This window comes from Hyperoodon ampullatus, assembly GCF_949752795.1.
Source record: "Hyperoodon ampullatus genome assembly, chromosome: 1".
NCBI lineage: Eukaryota > Metazoa > Chordata > Mammalia > Artiodactyla > Ziphiidae > Hyperoodon > Hyperoodon ampullatus.
In genome coordinates, this window is record NC_136914.1 from 26,398,897 (window position 1) to 26,414,594 (window position 15,698).

The window sequence follows — 15,698 nt, forward strand, 5'->3', positions numbered from 1 at the left end:
CTGATTTTTAAATTAGGCAGCGGTGAAGAGCCTGGAGAATCCTTTCCTGAACGTTGACTGCACTTATTAGCCTCAGATTTTAACATCAAACACTAAGCGAGGCCAGCAGCCTATTTGAGGGTTGGTTTTGTTTTGGCTCTAGCCAAACACAAGGGTCTTGCTTAATTCTTAGCTTAAGTGTAGAGGATCGTGAGAGAGAAGGAGCCTGTATTCTAAGCCTCCTGAGTACTTACCAGAGTTTAATTTTTTTTCTTTTTTTTTTAAGTAAACCTGCACTAAAAATCTCCTGAAGGGTAAGTATAGCCCTGAGAGCTCAGCCTAAGGCAGAATCTAAATCACACTATTTTCAAGATCATGTATAAAGAGAAAAAAATAATGGTGTATAGCCAATTATGATTATAATTTTTTCAAAGACGGTGTCACAAAACTGTCTATATTAGACATTGTGGAGGGACCAGGGAATTTAAGACACCAAATCATTCATCTCTCCAGTGTGCTGATGTCATCTTGTGATTTGTTGTTACTTTTTGACTTTCTGTGTTTGCGCTGAGGGAAGTGGGTCCTGGTTCCGCCTGCCCATCCTGGCCCACGTTTCTGCTCTGTGAGGTTGAGCACAGGTGTCTGCCCACCAGCCGCTGGTTGCCAAGAGAAGGTGTTGCAGCAGGCTCTGCCTTTTGAAGACGATGTTGCGGGATGAACAGGACAGCAAAGGGTACCATTTTGTTTTCTTTAATAATAATAACAAGGAGAAAACTCCTTCCTGATCAGTTGTCAGTTTCCAAAACGGGTTCTTGAGAAACTGTCTGGTCAGATTGGATTTGTAGCAGCATTTTCCATTGTTGAAGTGAAGTAGCAGGTCTCTGTCGGTTGAAAATCGTTTAAGTCAGGAGTAGGGGAAAAAGAATACCTTTAAATTTGCTCTTAAAAATAATCATCCAAAAGCATGAGCTATATGTTGAAAGTGCCCTGGTTGAATCCACATACTTAAAGACGGTACATAATCCTGCAATATAGATATAGCTTGGTATTCTTTGCTCTACTGTTTACATTGCAGATTGCTATAATTTCAAGGAGTTATATTATAAATAAAATGATGCACTTTAGCACGTTTTCTATTTTTGAAATCTGAACATGAATCATTCACATGACCAAAAATTGTATTTTTTAAAAGAAATACATGTCTAGTTTGTCCTTTTTAAGTAATTATTCTCTTACATAAGCTATAATATAAATCACATCATTACCAGTTAACTTTCAAAGCACATCTGTCTAAGAGTATTGCTTTGAAAATACTAATATGCTATAGAACTTTAAAAGAGAAAAAGCTATATAAATGAGAAGCTACTAAATGTTTTGAAATCTATTGTTTCTGCCAAAGGTAAATTAAGTACAAGATTTATTCAGGAATCCCCATTCAAATTTGTATGATTGAATAAAAGAAGACACCAAGTTATAGTAAAATGTGTATGGAATGTCATGTTTTCCTTTGTAATTTATAATAATATACTTCCTAGAATTCTGCCCAAATTAAGGGAGGAAAGCCCTGATTACAGGAGATTCTATCTGAAGACAGGTTAGTACGTAGGTTCTGGCTCTGCCAGAAATGCTGAGGTAAATTTGTTTCCATAGCAACCATTTTTGCAGCCCAGAGTCTCAAGGCCCTAGAGGCAGTGTCTTAATTGGCTTAACACAGAATACTCTGGACTGCGGTTTTTCCTTTGCTCTGTCAGGAATATGTGTGTGTGTTTATGAGCACATGCCAACAAGATAAATGTCAAGGGTCATTTAATAACAATGATAAGTAAAAGTAAAGCATGAATAAACTTGGCTGTGTGATTGTAAGAATCAGAGATAGCAGAGGCTTGTAATTTTCCCAAGCATTTGCTTTTTATTGTTTCAGTCTGGAGCAAACCTTGAAATAGATATTTATATTAAGTATGTTATCATTACTGCATTTCATCTTTGAAGCGTTGAGTTTGTATTTTACTTTTTAGACAGGTATGTGCAAGGTTGAGGATAAGGGCCTGCTGAGAAGTTTTTCAGGACAGCCAAAGTTTGTCTTGGTGCTGGTAGAAGAAAGTCTGCACAACCTCAGTGATCTCCAATTCAGGGAAAAGTCCCATGAAAGACCACATCACATTTCAGACTGGAGAACTATGTTTTTTTAATTGCTAGCTATAATTTATTGTGAGCTAATAAGTAGATTTCTTTGCTTTGGTTGCTGGTTTGAAGTCAAAAGATTATTATTCATTGGCAAGGCAGGGATCAGCAATGCCTCTATATGTAACATCAGTGTGACTTTTGCTTTCTCTCATCCTGATGCAACACTTGCGTGGTGGCAGAAGAGCCTGTTGTAGGGTGTGCCTGCTCCCAGGTGTGTCATTTCTAGCCCAGGACAAGTGCCTCAGGGTTGTGCTTGTGTCATAAACATGGCACTGAGATGCACCGAGGCCAGCAATCCTGGCGCCTCCTAAGGGCTGAGCTTAGAACTAATGTGGTTGAGCTTAGAATTCCTCATAAGGTGACTGTTAAGTTTATTCTCAGAATCAAAGGGCAGCCATGAGGCCAGTTAAGTTGGTTCTTTCTGGGACTGCCTAGTTCTCAGTAGACAGAATTGAGCCCTGTATCCAGAACTGATCACAGATTTATAAGGAAAATCAAAATTTAAAGTTTGTTGATGAATTTTTTAAGAGATTCTTAATCTGATCATGAAGATGCCATCTTTCTTAAGGGTATATTTCTTAAGGCTGTATACCTCACTACCTTTGATGGTGTATTTATAGCTGAACGCCATAATCTCTTTTAACTGCCTTGTGAAAATCTGGTTGTAGTCTAAATTGGTTTTGCTTTCAAGACAGGTCTTCCTGACACACTGCATCCTGGGAGGTTTTCTCCCAAGGTGGGGAGTGGTAGTTTCTGCACCAAGATCAGCACCTCTGTGGTATTCTTTCATAGTATCCATTTGGTTAAACCAATAGGGAGGGATAAAACTGGGCTAAAACGTTAAAGCAGTGTTTCCTCAGAAGGCCATGGGTTTAGCAGAAGCCAGAGTGTGCTTTGTTTTTCTTTGATTAATTCCCTTCCATTATATTTTTCCCCATGTGACCCTCAAAATCTACTGAAGAGTACATTTTGTCAAAAGATAGGCTAAACATGTTTTCAAATCTGTAGGTACTGAACTTGTGCGTGCTGGCACTTCTTCACAGGGCGGCTGACACAGCAAGCTCCAAAAGATGGTGATCTACGTGTCAGCCACTGCACTGTGGCATCAGCCACTTTCCAGAGTAGAGATCGCGCCCTTGGGGCATCCACACTCTTCCACCATGATCCTTCATAACAGATGTATGTGGATAAGCTGAGGTCAATTACAGGTACACACAGATGTGTATTAAAATGAAATCTGTACATCTACAACTTCATATTGCTATGAAAGTGCAGGTATGTCTCTAGAGGATCTCATTTTGTCTGGAAACCAGCCAGTCGTGGCCATGTGTGCAGCTTGAGAAATCGATTCGGCAGATCTGACTCTCAATCTGAAAGCACCTATACAATCATGAAAATCTCCAAGAGTGGATGCAATTTTAGTAAATAACATGGGCCCAGAACAATGTTTACATGACATGTAAGCAGGAAGTATTTGAAATTACAGTTGTTCCTTTTTTAAAATGTAAACTGAATGAAAATATGTTATGTACATTTTTGTACATGACTGTATTTTGTATCAAGATAAATAAAATATTTTTAATTGTGAATGTTCTGAATTTTTTGACAGCGTCAGGGACGTGTGACTGAACCCTCTGTGGGGTCTGACCTTTCCCTATGTAAGGAATCACGCTGCTCCCCTGAGCTCCTCAGAAGCCTCCTGAGGATTAAGAATTGTTATTCTGTCTCCAGGGAGGGCACTGGAAGGTGAAGCAAACAGGGTACAAGCTAGACATGCCCATGATGGTCGGTAGGAAAACAGGCTTGTGCTCTCTGCTCAGCTGCCTTTGAAGCAATTCATGGAAGGGGCTGGAGGGGTGCAGAAAGAAAGGCATTAAGAAAAACAACTGTTTAAGTACATTTCCAAAGTCTCGGAGGCCATCACAGGCAAATATGTCAACCACTCACTACTCTGAAGCTAATGAGGCCACCAGAAAACTGTGACACGGAAGAAAAGGCACGTTGCAGTCGTGTGAGGTGAGCAGCTCGTGGTCGGTGGAGGTTAGGCCCACAGGTGTTCTTTAAGCTGCATGCGTTACAGACGCCTGACTGAAGTGACTCAAGTACACATTCAAAATATACTAAACCTGAAAATTAAAAAAAAAAAAATTAAGGCTTGGAGCAAGAACCTTGTCCCAGTACTGACACCAGGATTTGAACTAAGATCTGTCTGACTTCGGAGCATGAAGACGCAGCACTGCTGACGGCACAATGGCCTGGCGTTCTGTCAGAACTGAAGCTTGGGCTTCCCTGGTGGCGCAGTGGTTAAGAATCCGCCTGCCAATGCAGGGGACACGGGTTCGAGCCCTGGTCCAGGGAGATCCCACATGCCGCAGAGCAACTAAGGCTGTGCGCCATGGCCGCTGAGCCTGCGATCTGGAGCCGCGAGCCACAATTACTGAGCCCACGTGCTGCAGCTCCTGAGGCCCACGCACCTAGAGCCCGTGCTCCGCAACGGGAGGCGCCACTGCAGTGAGAAGCCCACGCGCCACAGGGAAGAGTAGCCCCCACTTGCGGTAACTGGAGAAAAGCCCACGTGCAGCGAAGAGGACCCAACACAGCCAAAAATAAAATAAATGGGATAAATAAATTTAAAAAAAAACACTGAAGCTCGCCTGAGTAACTTACTTTTTGAAACACTGGGTCCAAAGTAATAAAACTGAGTCAGAAGTGGCAAGCAGTATATAGCGACCCTTCATTTTCTTAAGTCCTATTTTGCTGTCGCCCCTCTGAGGGACCAGAAAGTGATGCTGGCCCAAGTACACCAGCTTCTACAGCCTGTTTAAAAGCGTGATGGTCCTCCAGACGGCCTCCCCTGACTCCCCTGGAAATGTTTTTGCTCCTCCTCTATCCGTTTGCAGCACTGTGGACGAACTGAATGGGAATTTCAGAACAGGGACCGACTGGGGGAGGTTGGGAGAGAAGCACAGTCCTCGTCACTGCTTCCAATGGCCTCATTATTACCCCCTCTAGAAATGGATTCTGAATCTTGTAAGACAAAATGTATCAGGGTTATCCCTAAGCTGGGTCCACTTATCAAGGCTATAAATACACAGTTGAATTTCATGTTCAGTAAAAGCTGAAAGTAGAAATTCCCAAATGCATTTTCAGAATGCTGGCTGGCAGGCCGGCAAGTGGGCTTTGGCAGGAACTGGGCTTGTTGACAGCTTGCTTCTCACTGCTCCCCTCCATCAACAAGGCTTGTACCACAGGGTGGATCCGAGTTGTGCAGCATCTTCCGGGGAACGCGGCCCAGTGCAAAACGCAGCAAGAACCAAATCTGAGACCTCTGGAGTTCCATGTCTCAGCTGAGCCTTTGTGTGTATAAATTATATGTTACTGTGAATTCTGAAACTCATATCTTCCACACGTTTGAATCTTCCTTTAATTTCTCAAAAACAATTCAAAGATGCTGAGAAATCCTTGTCATGCTTCTGGTTCTACAGCGTTGAGTACTTCTTGGTAAGATATTTTGAAATATTGTTATTTTTCTGTAACTGGTGCTTTTTTTAACTGAAGTATAGTTGATTTATAATGTTCTAGGTGTATAGCAAAGTGATTCAGTTATATATATATATATATATATTCTTTTTCAGATTCTTTTCCATTATAGGTTATTACAAGATATTGAATATAGTTCCCTGTGTAGATAGTAGGTTCTTATTTATCTATTTTAGTTTTTTCTTAATTTTTTTTTATAAATTTATTTATTTATTTTTGGCTGTGTTGGGTCTTCGTTGATGCGCATGGGCTTTCGCTAGTTGTGGCGAGCGGGGGCTACTCTTCGTTGCCGTGTGCGGGCTTCTCATCGCGGTGGCTTCTCGTTGCGGAGCACGGGCTCTAGGCATGCAGGTTTCAGTAGTTGTGGCACGTGTGCTCAGTAGCTGTTGGCTCGCGGGCTCTAGAGCGCAGGCTCAGTAGTTGCGGCACACGGGCTTAGTTGCTCCGCGACATGTGGGATCTTCCCGGACCAGGGCTTGAACCCGTGTCTCCTGCATTGGCAGGCAGATTCGTAAACACTGCGCCACCAGGGAAGTCCTATCTATTTTACTTTTTTTTTTTTAAGTTTATTTATTTATTTATTTTTGGCTGTGTTGGGTCTTCGTTTCTGTGCGTGGGCTTTCTCTAGTTGTGGTGAGCGGGGGCCACTCTTCATCGCGGTGCGCGGGCCTCTCACTGTCGCGGCCTCTCTTTTTGTGGAGCACAAGCTCCAGATGCGCAGGCTCAGTAGTTGTGGCTCACGGGCCTAGTTGCTCCGTGGCATGTGGGATCTTCCCAGACCAGGGCTTGAACCCGTGTCCGCTGCATTGGCAGGCAGATTCTCAACCACTGCGCCACCAGGGAAGCCCCCTATTTTACTTTTGAAGAACTTAAAATTACTGGACGAGATTAGACAAAGGGGAGGGAACACAGGGAGAGAGTGAAGGATCTATTTCTCTCTGGTAGCAGAGGGCAGTGCTTCTCAAACTGAAATACTGGCCAGGGGTCTTGTAGAACAGTCGCCTTGGGGGGGCCTGACAATCTGCATTTTTCGGACAAGCTTCCAGGTGCTGCAATGCTGCTGGTCCAAAGACCTCACTTGAAGTAGAGGGTGCAGACAGCATCCTGGGTATCTGCGGAAATGAGCATCTCTGATCAGTTCCAAATCCTGGGTTGACAGAGACGGTACCCGACAATCCCAGTGGAGGCCAAATGCTGCTCGATGCTTAAGGTCCAGACTGCAGAAAGATGGCTCCACTCTGAGACCTGTGCACATTCCTTACCCTCCCTGTCTCCGTTTCTTTATCTAAAAAGTGGAAATAATCAGAGTACGTCCCTTATCGGGGTTATTATGGGAATTTACTTGGATGAACATAAAGTGAGCACACAATACATCTGCAGTAAAGGATGGTGGCGGGCTGTTATCATCAAACATTGAGACAAAGATTCTTGCTCTGCTGAAATCCAAACAAGACATTTTGAATCACTACAAAAAAGGAATTGTATTCCCCACCACCACCCTTCTCCTCGACCTCTGGTCCCTTGTTTGTATTAGTCAGAAACAGAGGGCGCCTCCAGCACTTTAAGCACAAATCAGCACTAACCGGTGAGAAAGATTTTATGGGAGCACTCACCCCATTCTCTTGGCAGGGAAAGTAAAATTCTGACTCTTCTCAAGCAATCTGCATCAAAATGTGTGTGCAGCTTTCTCCGTGAGACCTTTGCTTGCTAAATCCCTTCCCTCACGGGAGCAAGGCAAACTCCTCTAAGTCTGCTTCTCCCTAGGGCATTTTGGGAGGTCCATATCTGCTCAGACATGTCAAAGGAATTAACTGAGCGGAGACAGATGTGGGATTGCCTGCATTCTGTGCAGGGAAGGAACAGAATAACCTTTGAACTGATTTCTAGGCACCTGGTATCCTGAAATTTCTGTCTCAGGCTGTATTTTTTTTTTTTTTTGCGGTGCGCGGGCCTCTCACTGTTGTGGCCTCTCCCGTTGTGGAGCGCAGGCTCAGCGGCCATGGCTCACGGGCCCAGCCGCTCCGCAGCATGTGGGATCCTCCCGGACCGGGGCACGAACCCGTGTCCCCTGCATCGGCAGGCGGACTCTCAACCACTGCGCCACCAGGGAAGCCCTCAGGCTGTATTTTTAAACAACTAAAAATGAAGCATACCCCAGGGAGAAGAGCTGCTCTGATTTCAGCAAGCCCCTCATTAGCATCCTATGTTTCACCAAGCCTGTGGACAAGGCTGAGACCGGGAGAGGGCCTGGGGTCATCCTCCACTCCCTCATCAGCGCCAGGGGGGCAAAGTCGGGGTGCCACTGCTCAGGCCAGCAACAGAGCAAGCTTCGGGTTCAAATGACCTTCCACTCTCATTGAATGGGGCCCTGCCCCCCATAAATTCAGCAACTCCGGGTCTCTTCTCTGAACAATGTGCCAAACTTGAACTTGAGAGCCCTTGAGTCTGCTACACCAGCATCTGAGCTCCTGGGAGAGCCCAGGCACAAAAAGTCAGGAGACACGTTTTTAACAACAAGAAGCCTTTGGCAGTGGCAGGCTGGTCCCTCTGGGACCACGAGCCAGTACCTAGTTGGCACTTGCTATTGACCTTTGCTCTCAAGAGCCCCAGGCCTCTTATGACACTGTAGGCATTGGGATTATTTCCATATCTGCTCTTTGCCTTTCTTTTTCTCCTAATCCTAAAAAAAAGGTGACCGTGAAACTAATCTGGTTTAGAGTTTCCCTTCACCTGAGGAGTGTATGTGTGTGAGTTTTAGATCTTATTTAATTTCTCAGGAAGCTCAACACCAATGGGAAATGAATCAATAATAACCAGAGATTGTATCCAGTTCCCCCAGGGTTAGGCCCAGGAAAATCAGCTTTTAAAAGATCTGAAGACCATATGATTGTGCACCCTGCCAAGCATCCAGCCACTCTTGGAAGAAAAAAAAAAATGCTGACATCTGAACTAATTTTCTCCATGCCACACATAACTCAGGAGTACACACTCCATTACTTTTAGAAGGAAATAAAACACTAAAGCCTGGATCAGCTAATCCGTGGGAGAGGCTGTTATCAATATAGATGCAAAGAATCTGCCCACAATGGGGTGGACACTTCCTCCAGCACCTATTGTGTTGCATATCCCTGTTTCTCACTCCACAAGGGAGGTTAACCAACCCCTCCTTCCCTGGGTTGGAAAGGCATGGTGGTAGCTTCTGTGTCACATCCAACTGGAGAATTTCCTTGATCTAATCTGCAGGAGAGTTTTCACCTATTCTGAAGACATGAGGACCTACTGTCTTCCTTATCACAAGCTCCTCCTCAGCTTTGTGAGATACTGTTCCCCAAGATAAGTCTGCAGGTGGAGGCTGCCAGTGCGCCTATCAGTGCTCCACAAAGGCATCTCTTAAAAATGAAGACATTCACAAACCAGAAAACTCGTAACTCAAGCAACCCCAGCTAAGTAGTACGAAGGCTACTTGGGCCTCATGTTCTTAGATATTCTAGAGACTTAACAAATGTTTTAAAATATGCTTGGTTCCATTTTTAAGAGCCAAAGAAAACTGGAGACAACCAACACTTTCATTTCTTTTTGAGAGGAAATGACAAAATTCTGCATATTAGCCTTGATTTTATATACTTCCTCTTCTATGCTTGACCCTAACACAAAACATTCTATTCATTGGGCTGCACCTCAAATCTGTTTTGACGTTCTGTTGTATGCCCGCCTTCATTCCACCTTTCTCTCCCTCATCCAGTTAACAGTGATTTGGCTGTTTTTTCCTTTATCTTTTCCGGTTTTAGTGAGATATGATTGACATATGTAACATTGTGTAAGTCTAAGGTGTACAACATGTTGATTTGAACCACTAATATATTGTAAAGCAATTACCATCGTAGCATTAGCTAACACCTCCATCATATTACATAATTATCATTCTTTTTTGTAGTTAGAACATTTAAGATCTACTCTCTTAGCAACATTCAAGTATATAGTACAGTGTTATTAACTATAATCACCATGCTGTTAATTAGATACCCAGAATGTATTCATCTTATAACTGGAAGTTTGTATCCTTTGACCAACATCTCCCCATTTTCCCCACTCCCCAGCCCCTGATAACTACCATTCTACTCTGTTTCTATGAGTTAGGCTTTTTAGATTTCACATATAAGTGAGATCATACAGTATTGGTCTTTCTCTGACTTAATTAGCATAATACTTTCAAGGTCCATCCATGTTGTCACAAATAGCAAGATTTCCTTCTTTCTTATGAATAATATTCCATGGTATATATACACCACAGTTTCTTTATCCATTCATCCTTTGACAGACCCATTGTTTCCATATCTTGGCTATTGTAAATAATGCTTCAATGAACATGGGGGTGCAGACATCTCTTCAAGATCCTGTTTATAATTCCTTTGGATATGTACCCAGAAGTGGGATTGCTGGATCGTACGATAGTTCTATTTTTATTTTTTTACGGAACCTTCATGATGTTTTCCATAGTGGCTATACCAATTTACATTCCTACCAACAATGCACAAGGGTTCCCTTTTCTCCACATCTTCACCAACACTTGTCTTTTTGATAATAGCCATTTTAACAGGTGTGAGATGAGTATCTCCTTGTGGTTTTGATTTGCATTTCCCTGATGTTTAGTGATGCTGAGTACCTCTTCATGTACCTGTTGGCCATTTGTATGTCTTATTTGAAAACGTATTTATTGAGTTCTCCTGCCCATTTTAAAATCAAATTGTTTGGTTATTTTTGCTATTGAGTTGTATGAGTTATTTACATATTTTGGATATTAACTCCTTATCAGATGTATGGTTTGCAAATATTTTCTTCCATTCCATAGTTTGCATTTTTATTTGTTGGTTGTTTCTTTTGCTGTGCAGAAGCTATTTTAGTTCGATATAATCCCACTTATCAAGTTTTGTCTTTGTTGTTAAAGCTTTTGGTGTTAAATCCAAAAATCATCGTGAAGACCAATGTCAGGAAGCCTTTTCCCTGTGTTTTCTTCTAGGAGTTTTAGTTTCAGGTCCTGTGTTTAAGTCTTTATCTTGAGTTAATTTTTGTGAATAGTGTAAGGTAGGGGTCCAATTTCATTTCTGCATTTGACTACCCAGTTTTACCAACATCATACATTCATTCATTCATGTATTTATTTATTTTTTAACATCATTTATTAAAGAGGCTATTCTTTCCCCATTGAGTATTCTTGGCTTCCTGTCAAATATCAGTTAACCATATATGCAAAGGTTTATTTCTAGGCTCTTAATTCTGTTCCATTGGTCTATTCTTTTTTATGCCAGTACCATACTATGTTAATTGCTATAGCTTTGTAGTATAGCTTGAAATAGTTATTACTATAGCTATAGTAGTGTAGTTTGAAACAGGAAGTGTGATGCCTCCAATTCATACTTTTTTCTCATGATTGCCTTGGCTATTTGGGATCTTTTGTGGTTCCATACAGATTTTAAAATTATTTGTTCTATTTCTGTGAAAAATGCCATTGGGATTTTGATAGGGATCACATTGAATCTATAGATGGCTTTGGGTAGTATGGACATCTTAACAGTATTAACTCTTCTGATTCATGAACATAGGATCTCTTTCCATTTCTTTGTGTCTTCAATTTTTTTTTTTTGGCCAAAGTCTTATAGTTTACAGTATACAGATCTTTCACCTCCTTGGTTAAATTTACTCCTAAATATTTTATTGTTTTTGATGTTGTTATTAAAGGGATTGGTTTTTTTCTTTTTCAGATATTTCATTGTTAGTATATAGAAACACAACTGATTCCTGTATGTTGATTTTGTGTCCTATAATACTACTGAATTCCTCGATTAGTTCTAGCTTTTCTTGGTGCAGTCATTAGAATTTTTTATATATAAGATCATATCATCTGCAAACAATGACAGTTTTACTTCTTCCTTTCTGATTTAGATGTCTTTTTTTCCTTGCCTGATTTCTCTGGTTAGGATTTCCAGTACTGTGTTGAATAGGAGGAGTGAGACTGGTCATCCTTAACTGGTTCCTGATCTTAAAGGAAGAGCTTTCAACTTTTGAACATTGAGTATAATGTTAGCTGTGGACTTATCATATGTTATGTTGAGGTATGTTCCTTCTGTTCCCAATTTGTTGAGAGTTTTTTTATCATGAAAGGATGTTGTCGTTTGTCAAATGCTTTTTTTGCATCTATTGAAAGGATCATATGAGATTATCTTTCCTTCTATTAATGAGATGTATCACATTTATTGATTTGCATACATTGAATCATTCTTGCATTCCAGGAATGCTTGACCATGGTGTATGAATGTTTTAATGTGCTATTGAATTCAGTTTGCAAATATTATGTTGAGAATTTTTGCATTTATATTCATCAGGGATATTGGTCTGTAGTTATCTTTCCTTATAGTGTCCTTATCTGGCTTTGGTACCAAGGTTATGCTACCCTCATAAAATGAGTTTTGGAATGTTCCCTGTTTGAGAAGGATTGACATTAATTCTTCTTTAAATGTTTGGTAGAATTCACTGGTGAAACCATCTGGTCTATGGTTTTCTTATTGGGGGGTTTTTGATTATTGATTCAATCTCCTTCCTCATTACTAGTTTGGATTTTCTATTTTTTTCATGATTCAGCCTTGGTAGGTTGTATGTTTCTAAGTTTTGGGGTTTTTTAATGGACATTTGAAGTTTTTTTTAAGATTCTTTTTGATGTGGACCATTTTTTTAAGTCTTTATTGAATTTGTTACAATGTTGCTTCTGTTTTACGGTTTGTTGTTTTATTTTGGCCACAAGGCATGTGGGATCTTAGCTCCCCAACCAGGGATCGGACCCACAGCCCCTGCATTGAAGGCAAAGTCTTAACCATTGGACCACCAGGGAAGTCCCATGAAGTTTTTTGTTTTGGGGGTTTTTTTCACACACATTCTGAGCTTTATTCGGTATTAGTGAGCATGATTTCAAAAACATACTTTTTAAGTGTGGTTATGAGAACATTAAGTTTTAAAGAACTTAAGCAATTCTTATAAATTATATAATCTCATCTTATGGCCAAATTTTCTCTAAATGATTCAGCTGATTTTTCTTTTTATACCTCTGACTTCTGCATCTCATTTTTAAAAAAAATTTATTGGAGTATAGTTGATTTACAATATTGTGTTAGTTTCAGATGTACAGCAAAGTGAATCAGTTATACATATACATATATCCATTCTTTTTTTAGATCTTTTTCCTATATAGGTCATTACAGAGTACTGAGTATTGAGTAGAGTTCCCTCGGCTATACAGTAGGTTCTTATTAGTTATCTATTTTATATATAGTAGTGTGTATATGTCAATCCCAATCTCCCAATTTATCCCTCCCCCCTCTTATCCCCTGATAACCATAAGTTTGTTTTCTACATCTGTGACTCTACTTTTGTTTTGTAAATAAGTTCATTTGTACCCTTTTTTTAGATTCCACATATAAGCAATATCATATGATATTTGTCTTTCTATGTCTGACTTCACTCACTATGACAGTCTCTAGGTCCATCCATGTTGCTGTAAATGGCATTATTTTGTTCTTTTTTATGGCTGAGTAATGTCCCATTGTATATATGTACCACATCTTCTTTATCCATTCCTCTGTCAATGGACATTTAAGTTGCTTCCATGTCCTGGCTATTGTAAATAGTGCTGCAGTGAACATTGGGGTGCATTTATCTTTTTGAATTATGGTTTTCTCTGGGTATATGCCTAGGAGTGGGATTGCTGGGTCATATGGTAGTTGTAGTTTGAGTTTTTTAAGGAATCTCCATACTGTTCTCCATAGTGGCTGTACCAATTTACATTGCCATCAGCAGTGTAGGAGGGTTCCCTTTTCTCCACACCCTCTCCAGCATTTATTGATTGTAGATTTTTTGATGATGGCCATTCTGACTGGTGTGAGGTGACACCTCATTGTAGTTTTGATTTGCATTTCTCTGATTATTAGTGATGAGCATCTTTTCATGTATATCTGTATGTCTTCTTTGGAGAAATGTCTGTTTAGATCTTCTGCCCATTTTTTGACTGATTATTTGGTTTTTTGATATTGAGCTTCATGAGCTGCTTGTATATTATGGAGATTAATCCCTTGTCAGTTGCTTTGTTTCCAAATATTTTCTCCCATTCTGAGGTTTTTTTTTTTTTTTTTTTTTTATGGTTTCCTTTGCTTTGCAAAAGCTTTTAAGTTTAATTAGATCCTATTTGTTTTTATTTTCATTGCTCTAGGAGGTGGATCAAAGAAGATCTTGTGCAATTTATGTCAAAGAGTGTTCTGTGTTCTCCTCTAAGGGTTTTACAGTGTCCTGTTTCTACGTATTCATCAGTTTCTGCTAGGTTATCTAATTTGTAGGTGTGTGATTGTTCGTAATAGTCTCTTATGATCCTTTGTATTTCTGTGGTATCCATTGCAATGTCTCCTCTTTCATTTATAATGTTATCTATTTGAGTCTTCTCTTTTTTTCCTTTTTTAATAAATTTATTTTATTTATTTATTTTTGGCTGAGTTGGGTCTTCGTTGCTGCATGCAGGCTTTCTCTAGTTGCGGTGAGTGGGGGCTACTCTTCATTGCAGTGTGTAGGCTTCGCATTGCGGTGGCTCCTCTTGTTGTGAAGCACGGGATCTAGGCACGCAGGCTCAGTAGTTGTGGCTCACAGGCTTAGTTGCTCCACGGCATGTGGGATCTTCCCAGACCAGGGATTGAACCCATGTCCCCTGCATTGGCAGGTGGATTCTCAACCACTGCACCACCAGGGAAGCCCTTCTCTTTTTTTTCTTAATCTAGCTACAAGTTTGTCAATTTTATCTTTCAAAAACCAGCTCTTAATTTCATTGATCTTTTCTGTAATTTTTTGGTTTCTATTTCATTTATTTATATTATCCCCTTCCTTCTGCTAACTTTGGGCTTAGTTTCTTCTTTTCCTACTTCCTTAAGGGGTAAAATTAGGTTGTTTGAGATCTTTTTTCTTAATGTAGACATTTCTATCAACTTCTCTTAAAACAGCTCTTGATGCATCCCACAGGTTTTGGTATGAAGTGTTTTAATTTTTGTTTGATTCAAGGTGTTTTTTTATTTTCCTTTTGATTTCCTCTGTGACCCATTGTTTGTTCAGGAGTGTGTTGATTTCCACATGTGAAATTTTCAGCTTTCTTCTTGTTATTGATTTCTAGTTTCATACCACTGTGGTTGGAAAAGATACTTGGTATGATTTCAATCTTAAATTTGCTAAGACTTGTTTTGTGACCTATGATATGACCTATTGTGGAGAATGTTCCATGTGCATTTGAGAAGAATGTGTGTTTTGTTTCTTTTGGATGGAATGTTCTGTATATATCTGTTTAACTAATTTGGTCTAAAGTATGGTTCAAGTCCAATGTATCCTTATTGATTTTCTGTCTGGATGATCTATCCTTTGTTAAAAGTGGGATACTGAAGTCGTTAACTATTATTGTATTGTCAACTATTTCTCCTTTCAGATCTGTATTTTGTTAATATATTTATCTCCAATGTTAGGTGATTATATATTTAGAACTGTTATATCTTCTTGATAAATTGACCTCTTTGTCATTATATGATCTTCTTTGTCTCTTGTTACCACTTTTGGCTTAAAGTCTAGTTTGTCAGATGTAAGTATAGCTATCCCTGCTCTCTTGTGGTTTTCACTCACATGAGTATCTTTTCCCACACCTTCATTTTGAGCTTGTGTGTGTCCTTAAAGCTGAAGTGAGTCTCTTGTAGACAGCATATAGTTGAGTTTTGGTTTTTTATCCATCCAGCCACTCTTTGTCTTTTGAGAATTCAGTACATTTATATTTAAAGAAATTATTGATAGGTAAAGACCTACTAATGCCATCTTTTTGTTTTCTGGCTGTCTTGTGTAGTCCCTTTGTTACTTTCTTCCTCTCTTTCTGCCTACCTTTGTGAGATGAATTTCCATAGTGATTATGCTTTAGTTCCCTCTTTATCTTT